The sequence below is a fragment of the Delphinapterus leucas genome, chromosome X (genome assembly GCF_059928025.1).
Source record: "Delphinapterus leucas isolate spDelLeu-1000000601 "Yukka" chromosome X, BTC_Dleu_Yukka2, whole genome shotgun sequence".
Classification (NCBI taxonomy): Eukaryota; Metazoa; Chordata; class Mammalia; order Artiodactyla; family Monodontidae; genus Delphinapterus; species Delphinapterus leucas.
In genome coordinates, this window is record NC_143150.1 from 100108797 (window position 1) to 100131234 (window position 22438).

The window sequence follows — 22438 nt, forward strand, 5'->3', positions numbered from 1 at the left end:
CTTCAGTAATCTAGGGCTATACTTAGTGCCCAGGGGAAAGAATATTTAAAATTTGAAAAACATTCCCCAAGAGATTCTGATCAAGTTCAGCGTTTCTCTGGTCCTGGTGAAAGCCACGGAGGAAAGAGTGATCACGTCACGGTTCCAACCTGAGCTGAAGGTATTCCTAAGTCGTTCAACTGAAGCCCTTCAGGTCTGTCAGCTTTTCACTCACGACCCAGGGTGTGGAGGGCCCTGTTACCAATTTGGCTGCTAGATGGCTGGTGCTGAAGAAAAGTAAGGGTCTAAACAGCAACAGTGAGCCCTGGCTCTCTACAGTGAGCTTCTCCTTTGATTGAACTTGGATGTGGGGCTGGCAAGTTGCCCAGACCATCAGAGAGTGAAAGAATTTATTGTGAGTAAGTGCTGGAGGCGGAGGGAGTGGAAAAGGTCAAGGACACGGTTGAACTCAGACATCAGCTTGGCTTCATAAAGAGAGGCGTGGGCCGTGTTAAAGGAATTGAGGCTTTTGTCCTCTTTTTCTTTCTTTGCTAAATGCTGATTGACTCCCTTTTCACTGAGACGGTATGCTTTGGCTTTTGTTTTCCTCTGTTTTGTTTTTTGGTTGGCCTGGAAGCTCCATGACCAAAAGAAATGGCTTTTCTTGATGTTTTGTCTTCAAGTTTTGACATACCCAAGTAGCAACTCCTGAAACTTGTTCCTTGAGAGCTGCCTGCCCCCCAGCTCTGCCATTTCCAAACTCTGTAAGCTTGGGCAAGTCACTTAGCGCCTCAGCGTCTCATCTGCAACATACAGATATAATAGTTCTTACCTCACTGGGTGACTTTAAGGGCTGAATGGTTCATAAGTGGCAAGTGCTTACAACCACGCCTCACATAGAACAGGCGCACAGCAAGTATGAAAATTCTTATTGCTGTTGTGGTGGCTGTTTGCCCTGCCCTGGGTCTCTTACTTCTCACACTTCCCGTCCTTCACCCAGTATGTACCACGTGCCTGGTGGCCATAACTAGGGGAGAAGACAGACGCCATGGATTGGGGGTGAAATAGTTCCCCATAGGCCACATCCCATCTGCATTCATAGTACCTCCTTGTCTTCTCTGACTGACCGAGAGTTCCTGAATGAAATGGTAGGAGAGTGAAAGAATAGCAAAGAATTACTTTAATGACCTGAAAATGTGGCCTTTTAGCATCTAGAAATGTAAACAGTAGAAACTAGCACAAACAAATTTTAAATCATTCCAACATAACGTACAGACCGTGTCAGTCAGAATAGGCAACGTCTTGTGCAGGGAAGCCCAGCATTGTAAGAATGTATGATAACAAGGGCTTATTCCTTGCTCACATAACCAGTCTGTCCTGGTGAAGCTGGGTCCCTCCTCCATAGCTCTCTTCTCTGGCCGACTTGGGCTGGAAGGGCAGCCGGCATCTGGAGGGTTGCCATGTTGTAACCGTGGCACATGAAGAAGGTCACGAGGGACTTCCCTGGGGGTCCAGTGGATAAGACTCCGGGCTCCCAATGCAGGGGGCCCGGGTTTGATCCCACACGCTGCAACTAAGAGCCCGCACGCATGCTGCAACTAAAGATCCCTCACGCATGCTGCAACTAAAGATCCCGCCCGCCACAAGGAGGATCCCATGTGCCGCACTGCACTAAGGCCCGGTGCAGCCAAATAAATAAATAGATAAAAGAAATATTAAAAAGAAAAAAAGAAAAGTAAAGCTTAAAATAGGATAAACAAGAAAAAGAAAACAGTCACGAGGCAAATCATGTACTCGCTCTTAAAGCTGCAGCCCAGAAATCAGCCACTTCTCCTCACATTCCTTTGGCTAAAGCAAGTCAGCTGTCTATGCTTAACTTCCACAGGGTACTTTTTTTTTTTTTTTTTTTTTTCTTGTGGTACGCGGGCCTCTCCCGTTGCAGAGCACAGGCTCTGGACGCGCAGGCTCAGCGGCCATGGCTCACGGGCCCAGCCGCTCCGCGGCATGTGGGATCTTCCCGGACCGGGGCACGAACCCGTGTCCCCTGCATCGGCAGGCAGACTCTCAACCACTGCGCCACCAGGGAAGCCCCACAGGGTACATTTAATCTTTGAAGCAATATCCTAAAAACTATAAACATTGTAAACTATTGCTTCAAAAGAAATAATGAAAAATATTTCATATTTAACAGTATAAGGACACAAATGAACCTGAAGTGAATCATCTCAACCCCAGGTGCAAATTATACCAAGTCAGTTTTTTCAGTCTTAACTCCCTTTATTTTTGGCCGCACTGTGTGGCACGCGGGATCTCAGTTCTTCGACCAGGGATCAAACCCGTGCCCCTGCATCGGGAGCATGGAGCCTTAACCACTGGACCACCAGGGAAGTCCTTCATGTAATATTTACATGATTAGTATACTTTTTCAAAACCATCACCATAAGCAGAATGATACAATTTTCAAACACTTCAATTGTCTAAGAAAGAACTGCATAAAAAGATCAGTCTCATTCCCATTTTAGAACAATAGAGAGATAAGTGGAATTTCTCTCCCTGACTTATTTGTATTATCCTACATTTGTAGATATATAATTCCTAAAGTATATTTTTCTGTAATGTCTTTTGTTCCTGGTGTTCAGTGTATGCATATATGTATTCCAATTGCTTTAATTCAAAGAAACTACTTAAAATTTAACTAAGGAAATATATTTTTGAGAAAGTCTATCAAGTTTACTAGGTTGTAAACATGGACTACGGTCTTTTTCCTTTTAAGTTAACCTTGGTAATTCCAGCTGTATAATTCAGTGTTTGCATTTAAAGCCAACTCTGAATTATCCACAGCCATGAAATGAGAATAATAATAAACAGTATCTTAAGTTACTGTTTTATATACTTATTTAATCCCTTCAATGCTCAGAAGGAGGTGCTATTATCCCCCCCCGCCCCCATTTTACAATTTTAGAGATTGAGGAGAGGCTAAGAGACTTAACCAGGGTGACACAGTAAGTGGCAGAGAGAGCATGCAAATCCTAGTCTCCCTGGGCACCAGAGTCGGTGCTCTTAATACCACGCTATGCTCAGGCGCTGACCAAGCCCCCCCAAAGTGAAATAAGACCATTTTGATTATCCAACTGAACTTATCCACATGGAATCCCTGAATATATAAAACAAAAACAGGATTACTTAGGGCCAGATAAAAATACATCCCAGTGAGTTAAGAGTAGGTATAATTTACCCAAAAGCATAATGATCACCTACCCACACAGGTAGAATGGGTCCAATACAATGATATCTATGTTTAAAGTATATAAGTAGGGAGTAGCAGGCTTTTGTAGGCTAAACGGATGAAAAAACAGTTGTGCTTATAGATAAGCAGCCGAATTCTTAATATTAAAGGAAAAACAACTATTTAAAAAATTGGGTTAAACTGGTAGGTATGTCAAAGGCTTCTTTAGTAAAAGTAGAGATGAACAGCAAGGAATGTGCATTAACTCCAACTCACCTATTAACACGTGAACCTCCAGGCCTGCCAAGAGACTTAGAGTGGCCAGACGTGTCATAATAGGCTTTTAGTTTTCAGCAGGATCAGAGAGAAATCACATTTTAACTCCGATTAATTCCAACATCCTGTTAATTGAATACCTTGACAAGCTGGTTAATGAGACCGTGGACGGAAGAATGTAAGAGCACTTGTTTTTTATTGTGGCTTTTCAGTTTACATTTCCTTCATAAAGAAAAGCTGATAAATTACACTGGAACATCTATATTTGTAACCAGAAAATAAATTGCTATTACAGTAACTTTGCTGTGGTAGGCAGGCTACAGTATAAAGGGCATTTATTTTTAGGTAGATTGCTGGTGTTCAAAAATGTTCTATTTGCAAGGCTAGCTTGGTTAGCTACTATGCAGAAAAGAGTTAAGATAACATGCCTGAGACTGCTTTCGGAAGAATGGTCTGTTAGTAAGGTTGGACCTTGCCTGGCATCTGGGAACTTGGGTTTTGGGAGGGTTCCCACCAGTCCCAGAACTGATAAGGGTGACTCACTGTGTCTAAGTGGTTTGTGCAGTGTAGTGCCTGCTGAACTCTGCTTTCCTTCTGGGGGGAGTTTTGATGTATGGTTGACAGAGGGGACCTACGTGGCCAGCCCCCAATGAAAAGCCCAAATGCTAAGTCTCTAATGGGCGTCCCAGGGCAGTAACATCACACACGTGTTGCTGCATTTTTGTTGCTGGGGGAAGAGTGCGCTCTGAGTGACCCCTCATGGGAGGAATGAAACCAAGTAGGACCGTGTGGGCCCTCCCTGGTGGAAAAGCGCCTCTGTGTCCCCCGTTTCTTGTCTGTAGAAAAAGGCTTTAGTCTCCTAGACCCTTCGTGAGTTCCAAAGAGCAGACTCAAACATTTGCTCATTGGGGATGTGAGGGAATGCAGAAACAAAGGAGGAGCAATCAAGCAAGAAAAGTAATGACAGCTTAAACAGTAGTTCAGCAATAAAACAGAGTCTTAGTTCCTCCTCAAGAGATCCACATAATAATCTGACGTACATCTTTGAGTTGTTCTGCACAAACTAAGACTCCCCACCCAGGTGAAGGAGGGTGACTACACGCTGACCACAAGCAAGTAGACCTGAGACTGATTGGAACCAGAAGTTTGATTAAGATTACTGAAACATCACCCTGTTACCTCGCCACCAACCAATCAGAAGAAAGTCTTGCATCCTGCAGCCCTCCCCCCAAATGTTGCCTTCAAAAACCCTCCCCTGAAGCCACCAAGGAGTTCTGGTCTTTTGAGCATGAGCTGCCCATTCTCCTTGCTTGGCGTCCCGCAAATAAATGCTGTACTTTCCTTTACCACACCTGGTGTCAGTAGACTGGCTTTGCTGCTCGGTGGGCACACGGACCCAAATTTGGTTTAGTAACTGGAAGAGACTAAAAGAAAGCCTGCATGTGGATTCCTCTAGATTCTGCTTGTGTCTTTTTCCCTCGTGATCTGGCTGTATATCCATACTGTATCGCCGTAATACATCTTAGCCATGTGTGCCACTATATGCTGAGTCCCGTGAGTCCTTCTAGTGAATCTGAAGGCGGGGATGGTCTTGGAAACCCTTCAGCACAGCTATTTTCTACAGGCATTTTATAACCACAGGCTTTAGTTTGAAAAGCAGTGCTAAGTACATGTGTTTCATCAGAAAGATGATGTCTTGCCCCTGTTCTGACCAGATAAATAAAACTCCAAATATATTTGCAATCTTTGATTTCAATACATCAGCCCGCAACAAACATTTTACACAGTAAGAAGCTCTGGAAGAGAATCAGGAAGGCAGTGAATGCACACAGCAGAAACAATAGTTCACTTTTGAAGAAAAGTAAGCAGAAATGTCATTGTTCCTTTAGCCTTGGGGCACAATTATTCTTTGTTCTGAGAATTGTAAAAAGAATAAAATCCAAGAAGCCATATGAAGATCTCCTGTGGACTTTTAAAAATATCAGCCAGGGGAGAAAGTGGGCAGAGATAGAGGGATCGTGTTATCAACAAATGTTGTCTTTTTTGCTTGTTTGTTATTTTGTAATGCTTTTCTCTTCTTTTAAAAATTTTTTGCGCTTTGTGAATGTTGTCTTTTAAAATTACAATAACATTACCTTCACTACAATATCAGTATGTGTTTTATCTACTCTCCTTTTTAGGTACTGGGGGGCTGTGAAATATTTGTGAACAAAGGAAGAAAAAGCATTCACACTGTATGTTTTGAAATGGAATTGAAAACAAAAGAAGAGAACAAAGCAGAGCATTCACTGAGATCATCACATGAAAAGAGAAGATGCCTGACAGGATTAAAATGCCAGTGCCTGGCATCAGGTAAAATTAAAATGTCAATTTCATAATAAATATGTCATGAAGAGATCCTGTAACACAGTATGAAATGTTAGAAAACGACAGTGTGGTGCAATGTACATCTTCTAAGCATCACTGTAGTTTTTTTCCTCATCCTTTAAAGCAATGTGGTTTTTCAGAATGCATAAAATACAATGTTAGGACAGCGTTTAACACGTTTCATATAGTTTCACAGGGTATTTCCAGAATATGAGTAATAATTTAAGGAAGATATTTCATCTGTTGAGAGTATGGTTTGAAACTCTCTTCCTTTCCTCTACGATTCCTGTAACATTTATGCATCTTTAGCATCGGCCTCCCGTGTTTTTCCGCTTGCCACCCACTGACTACTTTGTAATTAAGTTTATTTTTTTCTCCACAAACTGAAGATTTCTTAATGGAAGAAATGGTGAAAGACTGGCCTTAAGGGGCAACGGGTTTTGCCAGAAAGTTGCAAAAGGATAAGGTTAGAAAGAAGAAAGATAGTGAGAGTAATGAATAGTTTGAGGACTAGAGATGGCACGGAGTTACTCGAATTGCAATGTGAAGCCTATTGAAATGATCTGTCGTTAAAATAGAAGTGATGTGACAAATAGCTATGTCTATCAAAGAACTTTAATATTGTCTCAAAAAGGATTATTTTCCAATACTGTCAGTTCAGTTAGAATATATAAATCATTTGTAACAAAGATATTTTTATTTCTGTTACATTCCTCATAATAAAGGTGAGTAGATTTGGCTTCACAAAATTATTTCTAAGACCGTAAACTCCTTTAAGGAAGGGAAGTGAATCCATTATTCCTTACTTATATTTTTCTCCCCACACCCTCAGGCTCTTCTCAATGCTTAGTTCATAAAAGGAATTTGGAGAAAAGTGGAGGGGGTGATGGGGGCAGGTTGCTCCTTTTGTTGATAGGTCGACTTGAAGAAAAATGCACAATATAAGAGTTGTGAGTTTGGTGTTTGTTTTTAACTTTTTATTTTATACTGGGGTATAGTTGATTAACAATGTTGTATTGGTTTCAGGTGTACAACAGAGCGATTCAGTTATACATATTACATGTACCTGTTCTTTTTCAAATTTTTTTTCCCAATTAGGTTGTTACAAAATATTGAGCAGAGTTCCCTGTGCTACACAGCAGGTCCTTGTTGGGTATCCATTTTAACTATAGCAGTGTGTACATGTCAAGACCTTACTGGGGACTATTGCCCAGGAGACAGCCTCTCAGTAGTTCCGAGGGAACTGCCCTGAAGAGGAAGAGGAAGAGGAAGAGGAAGAAGCCTAGTTTATATATGATTTTTGGCTAGGGAATCTATGCAGTCAAGCATGCATCTTGGTAGAAGATTACTGCTATTCGCAAAGAACAGGTATCTCAGGTTAATGATTTTAGTGCTTTTCTATGTATGGGTCTAACTATCTAAGGGGCTTGTTTTTTCCAAAGCACAGAGTGCCTCATCCTGTTTTTCATCCTGAATTTTTCTCAGGGTACACTGTCAGTCAGTAACGACTTAGAGCTGGGTGCTGAGCAATGCTCTTTGCTCTTCTTTGTTTACAGCTATGTTATAAAAAATTAATTTTACTTTGTAATTCATAATTGAGAGGTGGACTGCAGCTCTATCTGATTTCAGTTCTAGAATTTCCACTGGGTTCTATTTATAGTTCATACTTCTTTGCTGAGAGTCCCTGTCTGTATATTCATTGTGAGGGTATTTTTATTTACTTCCCCTGAGCATAATTAAAATAGCTCCTTTAATATCCTTTAATAATTTGGACAACTGAGTCATCTTAGGGTTGATCTCTGTTGATTAACTTTTCTCCTAAAAATTGGGCCACGTTCTCCCGTTTTGTTGTATAATTTTGGATTTTTCCCCGGATGTTGTGAATGTTATATCATGGAGACTCTGGATTCTGCTCTAGTCTCCTGAAGAGTTGATTTCGATATTTTGCTTGTTTGTTTGTTTTTAAATCGGGTATGTCATTTGGTTGGTTTCAGACTTCATGGTCTGAATCTCCGGAGGTGGCAACATCTCAGATTTCAGCTCTCTTAGATTTAGCTGTGTTAATTTGAGCCTACCCTAGCACCTGTGCAGTTCAGGGGTCAGCCGCAGAATTGAGCAAAATTTGTAGAGAGAAATCGATGCACCCCCCTCTCTTGTCTCCTTTCCATTGTCACCCCCTTGCTCTCCAGTGGCTGTGGTTGCCCTGGATTCTATCCTCTATTTCTTCAGGCCAGAAATTCTGCAGATTTTCTGAGTTTTAGCCACTCCAGGTAGAGATATCTTTGTTTCTTCCTCAGTCTAACGGATGGAAAACTGGTACTGTGCTCTGTTCCTTCTTCCGAGTTTCAAATTCCCTCCAAGATCTACTGTTTTTGTTTATTCTCCTATGCCTCCCAGTCACTGTTTGTTTTATATTATTTTTGGTATTTTTTCCCCAGCATCTTAAATTGTTTCCTGTGGCAGGGTTGGATCTAGTAGAGCTACTCAGCTGTACTGATAGCAAAGCTGATAGCTCTATGTGATTTCAAATATGACAACTATAAAATGAACTTTGTGACTGTAAAAGTTCCTATGGTGTTTTCGCTAGTGGGATATTATAATAAAAATAATCGGCCTAGCTATTAAAAGTGAGCCTACCAAATATAACTTTTCTATAAGCTATTTAAATATTTTAAAAATAGAATTTTCAAAAGATAGTAAAATAAAAAGTAACCAGAACTATAATTACTTGGAAATTCATATTCTAAATTAAGGATATTTGAAGGAAGAATAAGTGGCATTACAGAAGACATAAGGTGAGAAGTAAACACAAAGGCTGTGACCTTGATTCTAAGTCATTATAGATAAAGACATTGGACTTCAGTATAGGTTTTCTCCCTCAAAGTCTGATGTGGGTTGGCAGGGGCTCTCGTCCATTTAGTGACTCAGGGATCCAGCTTCCCACCATCTTGTGATGTTGCCATGTAAACACGTGGCTTGCATGACCTCTGCTATAGGGAGAGAAAGAGCCAGAGAGTTGCTTGCACACAGGCTTTTTATAGCCGGACTTGGAAACGGCGTGCCATTTTTGTCTACATTCCATTGGCAAGAACTCAGTGAAATGCTCCCAATCCATCTGCAAGGGAGGTTGGGAATGTTGTCTTTCTGTGTGTCCAAGAAGAGGAAATGGTACGGTGAACACATGGCACCGTATGTGCAACGCTCTCCTTTTAATCGAGGCTACAAGAGGGAAAAAAAAAAAGATACGGTTTTTAAGTCCACATTTCTCTTCTTAATGGGAAAGAAAGTTGCTACTTCTTGCATATTACAAGAATACTGATAGGATCAAGATTACCTCAGAAAAGTATTTATGCAGTTGATCCAAAAGGAGCAGTGAGGCCCACTTACAGTAAAGAGTGACATCTTTAGTTATAGACAGACTGGTATTTGCGTACGAGGGCGGTGTTCTATAAGATGTTCTTTCTGCTCCCTTTTCTCAGTAGTTTTAGCAGCCTGCTCTTATATTATAAGGGCAATACGGAGTCTGTAGTTCTTGTACAATAAAAGATATAGGATATGTAGCTTTTATATACAAGAAGGTAATCTGCAGCCTATATGGAGGGTAGGAGCACTGAGAGCTTGCCACTGAGGGTTGGTGCAGCTGGGCTACCTTCATGCTGATTGTCCTTCAACCCCAGGGAGGCTGGTGGGCTGGGCTTTGAACTTTCTCTCCTGGGGCTCTCTGCCCTGACATGTGGGAGTGGCCTACGTGTAATCCATTCAGGAATCCCAAAGCTTGAAAAGTTCTCCATTGATTACTGATTCTCCCTTCAAAAGTATTCCCTACGTCAGATTTGGGACTTACTGTGCATGGTTTGTTTTATTGTTACAGTTGGGTTTTAATTTTTTTTTAACTTAGAATATCTTAGCTGATCTTTCATAGTTTCTCTGGTGGGGTTCTTTGTATTATTGTAACGAACTTTAACCTCTTTCCTGTTTTACTAAGTAAATGTTTAACACAGTTTTTTTTTAGCTCCTTTCATCCCTATATACAGAGAGGGAGAGAAGTGGAGCGAGAAACCAAAAGATAAAGGAATAGATGGCAATTTCTGTACACGATACAGGATTTTTGTGCAGAAATGATCAAAAACTATTTTCTGAAAGAGCCAGTATCTCTGTCACAATCATTTTATGAAGAAATTATTTTATTATTTTAATACCGTACATAATACTTTCTGGAATTTATAATATATTTCTAGAATTATAATACGTTAATATATTCTTGTATATTAATATATTATATATCATATTTTCTAGAATTTATACAATATAAAGTATACAAAAAATGCCCCAAAAAATCAAAAAGAAAAAATTTGCTCACAGTCCCATCATTCATTCACTGTTTACAATTTAGAAAATGTGTGCACTGAAAACTTGATGATATTTGTAAGGAGATAGAGGGCAAATCCGTTACAAAATCATGAACAGCTGGTTAGCTGAGGAGGCAGTCTGTAGAAATGGAGAGAATGGAAGATTTGAGACAGTGATATTAGAAGAGCATGAAGCAACTAAATGAATGAAGAGGCGTCAGAGAGGAAAAATTTTTCCTCTACCCTTCTGAGTTCTTCTTGCCGGTCTAAGAATTAATCTGACATGAGACAGATTGACAGCAGAAAATCAAACAAAAATTTAGTAGCATGTAGACATGGGAGAGACCCAGGAAAACTGAGTAACTTGCCAGAATGTCTGAAGCCCTCACCTTAAATACCATCTTCAGCTAAAGACAAAAGAGGATGTTGGGGGCAGTGGTTTGGAACTTCAACGGGGAGGAAGGCAATTCACACAGAGATGGAAAAGCAAATGTTCGCTAAACAAATGTTTGCTGGGCCTTGCAGAGATGATGCAGAAACAGAGTGGACCCTGATCTCTAGGCCCTGCTGAGTTTCCCCAATACATCTAGCCTGTGTTCTTTAGATACCTCTAGTGATAGCTCTATTCTGGGAACAGGACTTCTGTCTAAATTCTTTTAGGTAGTGAGGTGGAAGGTCAGAGATTCTTCCTGAGTCTTTTGGGTCTTGATGGTTTTCAGCTTGAAATAATCCGCATGTCAAAGAGATACATTTTGGTGTGGCGAATTTTGTTCCCCTATAGAGTAAAAGTGTTATAAAGGTATAGTGTTAGGGCTTCCCTGGTGGCGCAGTGGTTGAGAGTCCGCCTGCCGATGCAGGGGATACGGGTTTGTGCCCCGGTCCAGGAAGATCCCACATGCCGCGGAGCGGCTGAGCCCATGAGCCATGGCCGCTGAGCCTGTGTGTCCGGAGCCTGTGCTCAGCAACGGGAGAGGCCGCAGAAGTGAGAGTCCCGCGTACTGCAAAAAAACAAAAAAACAAAAAAAAAAAACAACTTTCTTAACCTCAGATGTGCAATGAGGATGATAATAAGTGCTACCTCAAAAAGGTATGGGGAGGACTAAAAGTACATGACACATTGTAAATGTTCACATGTTATTATTAATACTGTTACTGCTACTATGTATATGGTTTATTCAAGAATGACTACGGGGACCATCTATTGATGGAGCCATACTCAAAGAAGACCCCCGGGCTTTAAGTCAAAAGACTGATAAATAAATATACATATAGCTTTATGTTAAAATGAAGTTTTCAATTCTCCACTTTAGCCAGCTTTGCCAATTACCAAACCAATTCCAATCCTAATTGCTTTTTTTTTTTTTTTGGTACGTGGGCCTCTCACTGTTGCGGCCTCTCCCGTTGAGGAGCACAGGCTCCGGACGCGCAGGCTCAGCAGCCATGGCTCACGGGCCCAACCACTCCGCGGCCTGTGGGATCCTCCCGGACCGGGGCACGAACCCGTGTCCCCTGCATCGGCACGCGTACTCTCAACCACTGCGCCACCAGGGAAGCCCCCTAATTGCTTTTGATGAGGGAATTCTCCTACAAGTTGGTTTATTTTTCTGCAGATTATTAGCTTACAAACACAAAAATAAGATCCAAATCCTATGAAAATACAAAGCTCCCATGACAGATAAGTATCACTTCACTCAACCCTTCCTTCCATAGTTTTTTAAAGATTAAGAGTTTAAAAGAGTAAAGCCATGTGCCTGTGGCCCATGGCATCCTGTACCAGTCCGGCTCCACCCTTCTGTCCCTATGCAACATTCATCTTATAAAACAAGGGCCAAGGTCTTTTCAAGCTGAGGTTGCCTTCTGTAGCTGGTGCAGGATTCCCGTTGCACCTTGCTTTCAAACATTTCAATGTTGCATCTCTCTTGTTATCTTACCTTAAAAAATCATATTGAAGTAAATGGTGTCAGTAGTATCCTGAGACCTAGCCTATTGTATTGGCCTAGGTCACCCAGAGGCGTCTACCCAGGAGAAATGAGGGAAATTAATCACTACCTCCCGACAAAATAAACAGAATTTCCTTTTTCTTGTCCAGGATCATAATAATAACTACTTCTGGTTAGGCTATAAAGGGCTCAAGTGAAGAGGGCGATGGAATCCCAGGTTGCTTCTGATAGAATCATCTCAATGTTTTAGTAATTAGCAATTGGGCTTTTCTCAAATGTCTTAAATGGAAAATTTGTAATTATTTGGAGAAAAAGTTCCCTATTTTGGGGGTCAGATGGGGAAAAGATACCCCAACGTCTACAGCTATTGATCCTAAGGGAAGACAAATCAGAAGGAAACAAATATCATCCAGTAGTATTTATTAAGGTAGGGCTCTGTTGGGCTTCTTCCCAAAGGTAAAAAGAGACTCGGCCCCTCTTCTCCCAGTGATAATAGATTTAAGAAAATCAGCTCAGATTGTGATGAAACAAAAGACGTATTAGAGCTGAAGACAAAATGGCCAACAAACACTCAGACCAAACAGAGAGCAAATACAAAATCACTGAACGTTGTATCGATTTTTCTGTCTGAAAGCTGGATGTATGTTTGACTATAGGATTTCAGAATTCGATCGAACGTCTTAGATTAAGAATCATAACTCTTAGCCTTAAAAGGGATACTCATGATTTAGAGGCAAGAGCAGCAAATGAGGTTTCAGAAGACCTGAATTCTAGTCCCAGCTCCATTCTGTATTTAGGTGAAGACACTTAACCTCTCTGAGCTGAGTGAATTAAGATCAGACATTTATTGGATTCTAATCTAGTCCTTGACCCTTAGCAGCCACGACCTTGGGCCCAGTGCTTAACCTTCCCTAGCCTTGGATTGGCTATTTGCAAAACAGGGATAATCATAGAAATAAACTGTAGTAGGTAGAAGTGATGATTCCATGGAATAAACATATGTAAAGAGCATAGCACTGTGGCCAGCATACAAGTACTCAACAAATAGTAGCTGGAATTTACTTATTCACTTGTTTGGGAGGTGGTTAGAGAGACTGGCAGGAAGGAATGAGTGTCAGAATCGGTGGGGTAAGCTCACTGAAAGGGAGCTATTTTTTAAAAATTATTTACAGTTTTTCAGCCTCTAAAGAAATGCTGGTACCCTAAGGCATCGTCCTGGGTGACCACACCCTAGTCAAACCTCTCATAACAGATCTTGCTCTTTTGCATGAAGATCCAGGGTCTGTGAATGCCTTCTGTGTAGTACTCATTCTTTTTAACCAGAAACTAGACAGTTAGCCTGGGGAATAAAAGAGCATGCAGAAGTACAATTTATATTTATAGTAATTATTTTAGCTTTTATTCCAGTATTGACAATGCCATATTAATAGTATCCTTTTCCAACAATTGAGAACTGTTTAGCCACCAAAAAGATGATCCAAATTTAATGCACTTAGGGCTTAGAGAGTGCCTGTTTGGGACCTCCAGGAAGTCAACTCTGAGACAACCAGGATAAAAAGAGGTTTGGGGGAAGGATGGAGAAGTAACATCTCTGAAAGGTAAATGGCGAGGGAAGGCTTGGGCAGAGAAAACCTTGATCCTGAGATGCTGATTTGACACTTCTGAAAGGAAAGCGAGGAGCTTCAGACCAAAATGCAGATGTGATCAAGTTTCAGCCAACCCGAGAGGGAGCTCCAGACCAAAGATTGCTCCTTACAGGAGTCCCACATTGGGCAGGAAGGGCCAGGTACCAGTGACCCACCATGCTCATTCACATGGTGGGGACTGCCCATCAAGCATGCATCGCCTCTGCCCCCACCTCCAAAGTTGAGGCGCATCCTGAAGGTGATATAGCTGGAGGCTGCCCGCTAAGCCTCCTGTGTGTAGCTGAGCAACAATTTTCTTTCTTGAAGGAAGATCTGAGAGGCATACCTGAATGGCTGCCAAAGAGGGTTCCCATAATATACACACCCTCAGTATATTTTATTAGAATACAAATTTTTCCTGTTTTTATACCTTACATCATTTAATGTTTTGTGATTTAAATCTTTATATTTTTTCTTGAATTTTTTTTACCAAATTCTTGAGTAGTTAAATTGAAATAGCAAATTACAAATTATAGTAAAGGACTTTAAAATATATATTTAAAAGTTGATTTATTTTATTTTTAGAGGCAACTAAGTAAATATTCATTCCTGTGTTCCCAAGTGTACCGATAAAGTTGGCATTTAAAATGCTGAGGTACCTAACCATAAAATTTCATTTATATTTTGTATTGAATTAAAATTCATACTTTTGAAGTCACATTTTTGATATTGCAAGCACATGTTAGATGCAAAAACAGCATTCTCTTTTAGTTTTCAGGTTCTTTGAGGATAGGCATTGTATCCGTATTGCCAAGTATTTTCCAAGAGGTTCTGTAGCCCAATTATAATGAACAGAGAATCACCTCATTTCTTGAATGTGATGAAGGATTATTTAAAATAGACCTTTAACATTAGTGAGATATATAAAACATTCATTGAAAATGAAATATGTTTTTTACGTAACCTTACCTTTTAGTGAATTCAGGAGGATGATAGACTATGCTTTTGGATTACTCTGTGATACAATGAAAGTTGTAAACAAAATGAGCCATGGACATTAGAAATGGAAAGCCATACTCTCTCCATCATGACAGTAAACCAGAGGATATTCTTTCGTATATAGTTTTACAGACATGTATGGACAGACAGATTGAATTCTGTTGATATACGTTGGAATTTCCAATGTGCTTTAAGACCTTTTTAAAAATGTAAATATTGGCTCCCTGGATTATCTAAAGATTTAAATAAGTTAACCTGCACATACATGGCAGTCATAGTTATTATGTAACTAACTTTTGTATTCTGCAGCCAAAAGAAATTCCTGTATTCTGATGAGACTCAGTAAATATGGATAGAAAAAAATGTTTATTTATTTAACATCTCCTAATTATATCACATTTTGCTGAGTGTTTTTCCAGTATTTTACTATAAAAATTTTCAATGATACAGACAAGTAGGAAGGATTGTACAGTGAACACTCACCAAAGAGATTCTACAAATAACATTTAACCTTACTTGCTTTTATCTGTCCATCTATCCATTACTTCATCCTTGCATCAGTCCAAATGATTTTCAACACATTTGAAAGTAGATCGTACATATCAGTATATTCCCCCTAAAGTACATTAGAATTCATTAGAGTTTAATATTTGGTTATATTTTTTTCTTTTGAGGTAAAATTTCGATACAATATAATGCAAATGTCTTGAGTGTGCCATTTGGTGAGGTTCCACAGATGCACAGATCTGTGCACCCAGAATACAGTATGTTAATATCATCCCATAAATTTTCTCATGCCTGCGTACCACTTCCCAGTGAATCTCCCAACACCCCACAGGGAAATACCATTGTTTTTTTTTTCCACCATAGATGAGTTTTGCCTGCTCTAGAAATTCATGTAAATGGTATCATACACATTCTTTCTTTTCTTTTCTTTTCTTTTTGGTTCGGTTTTGTTTTTGGTTTTGTATGTTTTAAATTAATTTTTATTGGAGTATAGTTGATTTACAGTGTTGTGTTGGTTTCTGCTGTACAGCAAAGTGAATCAGTTATACATATACATGTATTCACTCTTTTTCTAGATTTTATTCCCCTATAGGTCATTACAGAGTATTGAGTAGAGTTCCCTGTGCTATACAATAGGTTCTTATTAGTTTTCTATTTTATATATAGTAGTGTATATATGTCAATCCCAGTCTCCCAGTTGATCCACGCCCCCCTTCCCCCGTGGTAACCATAAGTTTGTTTTCTACATCTGTGACTATTCCTGTTTTGTAAATAGGTACGTTTGTACTGTGTTTTTAGATTCCACATGTAAGCAATATCATATGATATTTGTCTTTCTCTGTCTGACTTACTTCACTTAGTATGATAATCTCCAGGTCCATCCATGTTGCTGCAAAGGGCATTTCATTCTTTTTAATGGCTGAGTAATATTCCATTGTAGATATGTATATATGAGGAGTACAGGGTGGCAGTGCCGACCTTCTGTGCAGGTTACTCTCTGTTTTGCCTTCTGCAAACCAGTTGCTGTACTCTCCTCCTAGGCTCTGAAGCTCCCCCTCTGTCTAGGCTGATCTCCCTGCTGGTGAGGAGACTTTCCAGAGTGCAGGAACCTTTCTTCCTTCACAGGTCCCTCCCTGGGGCACAGGGCCTGTCCCAATTCCTTTATTTTTCTTTTTCCTTTGTCCTACCCAGTTACATGGAGGTTTTCTTGCCCTTTCAGAAGTCTGAGGTCTTCTATCGGCGTTCAGTAGATGTTCTGTGTGAATCGTTCTACTTGTAGATGTATTTTTAATGTTTTTGTAGGAGAAGGTGAGTTCCATATCCTACTCCTCCACCATCTTGATCCCCTTCAGCATTAATGTTTTAAATGTCTGGTAAAATTCAACTGTGATGCCATCTCGTCCTGGGCTTTTCTTCTTTGGGAGATTTTTGATTACTGATCCAGTCTCCTTACTAGTAATTGGATTGTTCAGTTTCTATTTTCTTCCTGATTCAGTCATGGTTGATTTTATTTTTCCAAGAATTTTTCCATTTCTTCGAGGTTGTCCTGTTTGTTGGCATATAGTTACAGTAGCTTCTTATGATTCTTTGTATTTCTGTGGTATCTGTTGTAATGTCTCCATTTTCATTTATAATTTTGTTGATTTGGATCTTCTCTGTTTTTTCCTTGTTTAGCTAAAGGTATGCCAATTTTGTTTATACTTTCAAAAAAACTACTCTTAGTTTGCTTAATTGTTTGTATTGTTTTCCTGTTCTCAGTTTCATTTATTTCTGCTCTAATATAATTTTCCATTGTCTGCAAACTTTGGGCGTAGCTTTCTTCTTTTTCTAGTTCCTTAAGGCATAGAGCTAGGTTGTTTATTTGAAATTTTTCTAGTTTCTTTTTTTTTCTAGTTTCTTAATGTAGGTGTTTATTGCTATGAACATCCTCTTACAACTGCTTTTGCTATATCCCACAAATTTTGATATGCCGTGTTTCCATTTTCATTTGCCTCAAGTTACTTTTTATTTCCTCTGCAATTTCTTTGATACATTGGATGTTCAGGAAAGTGTTTTTAAACTGCCATGTATTTGTGAATTTTCCAGTTTTCCTCCTGTTATTAATTTCTAGTTTCATACAGTTGTGGTCAGAGAAGATATTTGGTATGATTTCAATCTTCTTGAATTTTCTAAGACTGGCTAAACATATGGTGTGTCCTAGAAAATGTTCCATGCATGCTTGAGAAGACTGTGTATTCTGCTGTTGTCAGATAGAATGTTCTGTTTTTATCTGTTAGGTTCATTTGCTGTATGTTGTTCTCATCCACTGGTTCCTTATTGATTCTCTGTTTGGATGATCTATCCATTGTTGAGAGTGGGTAATTAAAGTCGCAATTATTGTATTGTTTTTTATTTCTTCTTTAAACTCTGTTAGTTCTTGCTTTATATACTTGGGTACACCAATGTTGGATGTATAAATATTGAAAATTGTTATATGTTCTTTGTCTCTTTTTACCATTTTTAGTGTAAAGTCAATTAGGTATTCCTGCTTTTTCTGGATACCATTTGCTGAAATATCTTCTTCTATCCCTTAACTCTTAGTATGTTTGTAATGCTAAAGTGAGTCTCTTGTAAGCAGCATATGACTGGATCTTGTTTTGCTTTTTATCGTTCTACGTATTTTTTTTAATTTTAACATCTTTTTAGAGTATAATTGCTTTACAATGGTGTGTCAGTTTCTACTTTATAAAAAAGTGAATCAGTTATACATATACATATGTGCCTATATCTCTTCCCTCTTGCATCTCCCTTCCTCCCACCCTCCCTATCCCACCCCTCTAGGTGGTCACAAAGCACTGAGCTGATCTCCCTGTGCTATGCGGCTGCTTCCCACTAGCTACCTATTTCATGTTTGGTAGTGTGTATATGTCCATGCCCCTCTCTCACTTTGTCCCAGCTTACCCTTCCCCCTTGCCGTATCCTCAAGTCCCTTCTTTAGTAGGTCTGCATCTTTATTCCCGTCTTGCCCCTACATTCTTCTGACCATTTTCTTAATTCCATATATATGTGTTATCATATGGTATTTGTTTTTATCTTTCTGACTTATTTTACTCTGTATGACAGTCTCTAGGTCCATCCACCTCACTACAAATAACTCAGTTTTGTTCCTTTTTATGGCCGAGTAATATTCCATTGTATATATGTGCCACATCTTCTTTATCAATTCATATGTCAGTGGACACTTAGGTTGCTTCCATGTCCTAGCTATTGTAAATAGAGCTGCAATGAACATTTTGGTATATGACTTTTTTAAATTATGGTTTTCTAAGGGTATATGCCCAGTAGTGGGATTGCTGGCTCATATGGTAGTTCTATTTTTAGTTTTTTAAGGAACCTCCATACTGTTCTCTATAGTGGCTGTATCAGTTTACATTCCCACCAACAGTGCAAGAGGGTTCCCTTTTCTACACACCCTCTCCAACATTTATTGTTTGTAGATTTTCTGATGATGGCCATTCTGACTGGTGTGAGATAATATCTCATTGTAATTTTGATTTGCATTTCTCTAATGATTAATGACGTTGAGCATTCTTTCATGTGTTTGCTGGCATACTGTATATCTTCTTTGGAGAAATGTCTATTTAGGTCTTCTGCCCATTTTTGGATTGTGTTGTTTGTTCTTCTGAATATTGAGCTGCATGAGCTGCTTGTAAATTTTGGAGTTTAATCCTTTGTCAGTTGCTTCATTTGCAAATATTTTCTCCCATTCTGAGGATTGTCTTTTGGTCTTGTTTATGGTTTCCTTTGCGGTGCAAAAGCTTTTAAGTTTCATTAGGTCCCATTTGTTTATTTTTGTTTTTCTTTCCATTTCTCTAGGTGGTGGGTCAAAAAGGATCTTGCTGTGATGTATGTCATAGAGTGTTCTGCCTATGTTTTCTTCTAACAGTTTGATCGTGTCTGGCCTTACATTTAGGTCTTTAATCTATTCTGAGTTTATTTTTGTGTATGGTGTTAGGCAGTGTTCTAATTTCATTCTTTTACATGTAGCTGTCCAGTTTTCCCAGCACCACTTATTGAAGAGGCTGTCTTTCCTCCACTGTATATTCTTGCCTCCTTTTTCAAAGGCAAGGTGACCATATGTGTATGGGTTTATCTCTGGGCTTTCTATCCTGTTCCATTGATCTGTATTTCTGTTTTTGTGCCAGTATCATACTGCCTTGATTACTGTAGCTTTGTAGTATAGTCTGAAGTCAGGGAGCCTGATTCCTCCAGTTCCGTTTTTCTTTCTCAAGATTGCTTTGCCAATTCGGGGTCCTTTGTGTTTCCATACAAATTGTGAAAAAATTTTTTCTAGTTCTCTGAAAAATGCCAGTGGTAGTTTGATAGGGATTGCATTGAATCTGTAGATTGCTTTGGGTAATAGAGTCATTTTCACAATGTTGATTCCTCCAATCGAAGAACATGGTATATCTCTCCATCTATTTGTATCATCTTTAATTTCCTTCATCACTGTCTTATAATTTTCTGCATACAGATCTTTTGTCTCCTTAGGTAGGTTTATTCCTACATATTTTACTCTTTTTTTTGCAGTGGTAAATGGGAGTGTTTTCTTGATTTCTCTTTCAGATTTTTCATCATTAGTGTATAGGAGTGCTAGAGATTTCTGTGCATTAATTTTGTATCCTGCAACTTTACCAAATTCATTGATTAGCTCTAGTAGTTTTCTGGTGGCATCTTTAGGCTTCTCTATGCATAGTATCATGTCATCTGCAAACAGTGACAGCTTTACTTCTTTTCCAATTTGGATTCTTTTTATTTCTTTTTCTTCTCTGATTCCTGTGGCTGAAACTTCGAAAACTATGTTGAATAAGAGTGGTGAGAGTGGGCAACCTTGTCTTGTTCCTGATCTTAGTGGAAATGGTTTCACTTTTTCACCATTGAGGATGATGTTGGCTGTGGGTTTGTCATATATGGCCTTTATTATGTTGAGGGAAGTTCCCTCTGTGCCTACCTTCTGGAGGGTTTTTATCGTAAATGGGTGTTAAATTTTGTCAAAAGCTTTCTCTGCATCTATTGAGATGATCATATGGTTTTTCTTCAGTTTTTTAATATGGTGTATCACGTTGATTGATTTGCGTATATTGAAGTATCCTTGCATTCCTGGGATAAATCCCACTTGATCATGGTGTATGATCCTTTTAATGTGCTGTTGGATTCTGCTTGCTAGTATTTTGTTGAGGATCTTTGCATCTGTGTTCATCAGTGATATTGGCGTGTAGTTTTCTTTCTTTGTGACATCTTTTTCTGGTTTTGGTGTCAGGGTGATGTTGGCCTTGTCGAATGAGTTTGGGAGTGTTCCTCCCTCTGCTATATTTTGGAAGAGTTTGAGAAAGGTAGGTGTTAGCTCTTCTCTAAATGTTTGATAGAACTCGCCTGTGAAGCCTTCTGGTCCTGGGCTTTTGTTTGTTGTAAGATTTTTAATCACAGTTCAATGTCAGTGCTTGTGATTGGTCTGTTCATATTTTCGCTTTCTACGTGGTTCAGTCTCGGAAGGTTGTGCATGTCTAAGAATTTGTTCACTTCTTTCAGGTTGTCCATTTTATTGGCATAGAGTTACTTGTAGTAATCTCTCATGATCTTTTGTATTTCTGCAGTGTCAGTTGTTACTTCTCCTTTTTCATTTCTAATTCTATTGATTTAAGTCTTCTCCCTTTTTTTCTTCATAAGTCTGGCTAATGGTTTACCAATTTTGTTTATCTTCTCAAAGAACCAGCCTTTAGTTTAATTGATCTTTGCTATCGTTCCTTCATTTCTTTTTCATTTATTTCTGATCTGATCTTTATGATTTCTTTCCTTCTGCTAACTTTGGGGCTTTTTTTGTTCTTTCTCAAATTGATTTAGGTGTAAGGTTAGGTTGTTCATTTTAGATGCTTCTTGCTTCTTAAGGTAGGCTTGTATAGGTATAAACTTCCCTCTTAGAAATGCTTTTGCTGCATCCCATAGGTTTTGGGTCATTGTGTTTTTATTGTCATTTGTTTCTCGGTTTTTGTTTTTGGTTGTTGTTTTTTGCGGTACGCGGGCCTCTCACTGTTGCCTCTCCTGTTGTGGAGCACAGGCTATGGACACGCAGGCTCAGCAGCCATGGCTCACAGGCCCAGCCACCCCGCGGCATGTGGATCCTCCCTGACCAGGGCACAAACCCGTGTCCCCTGCAGCGGCAGGCGGACTCTCAACCACTGCGCCACCAGGGAAGCCCTGTTTCTAGGTATTTTTTGATTTCCTCTTTAATTTCTTCAATGATCTCTTGGTTATTAAGTAGTGTGTTGTTTAGCCCCCATGTGTTTGTATTTCTTACAGATTTTTCCTGTAATTGATATCTAGTCTCATAGTGTTGTGGTCGGACAAGATACTTGATATGATTTCAATTTTCTTAATTTTACCAAGGCTTGATTTGTGACCCAAGATATAATCTATCCTGGAGAATGTTCCATGAACATTTGAGAAGAAAGTGTATTCTGTTATTTTTGCATGGAATGGCCTATAAATATCAATTAAGTCCATCTTGTTTAATGTATCATTTAAAACTTGTGTTTCCGTATTTATTTTCATTTTGGATGATCTGTCCATTGGTGAAAGTGGGGTGTTGAAGTCCCCTACTATGATTGTGTTACTGTCGATTTTCCCTTTTATGGCTGTTAGTATTTGCTTTATATATTGAGGTGCTCCTCTGTTGGGTGCATAAATATTTACAATTGTTATATCTTCTTTTTGGATAGATCCCTTGATCATTATGTAGTGTCCTTCTTTGTCTCTTGTAATAGTCTTTATTTTAAAGTCTATTTTGTCTGATATGAGAATTGCTACTCCAGCTTTCTTTGATTTCCATTTGCATGGAATAGCTTTTTACATCCCCTCACTTTCAGTCTGTATGTGTCTCTAGGTCTGAAGTGGGTCTCTTGTGGACAGCATATATACGGGTCTTATTTTTGTATCCATTCAGCCAGTCTGTGTCTTTTGGTTGGAGCATTTAATCCATTTACATTTAAGGTAATTATCAATATGTATGTTCCTATTCCCATTTTCTTAATTGTTTTGGGTTTGTTATTGTAGGTCTTTTCCTTGTCTTGTGTTTCTTGCCTAGAGAAGTTCCTTTAGCCTTTGAGGTGAAGCTTGTTTGGTGGTGCTGAACTC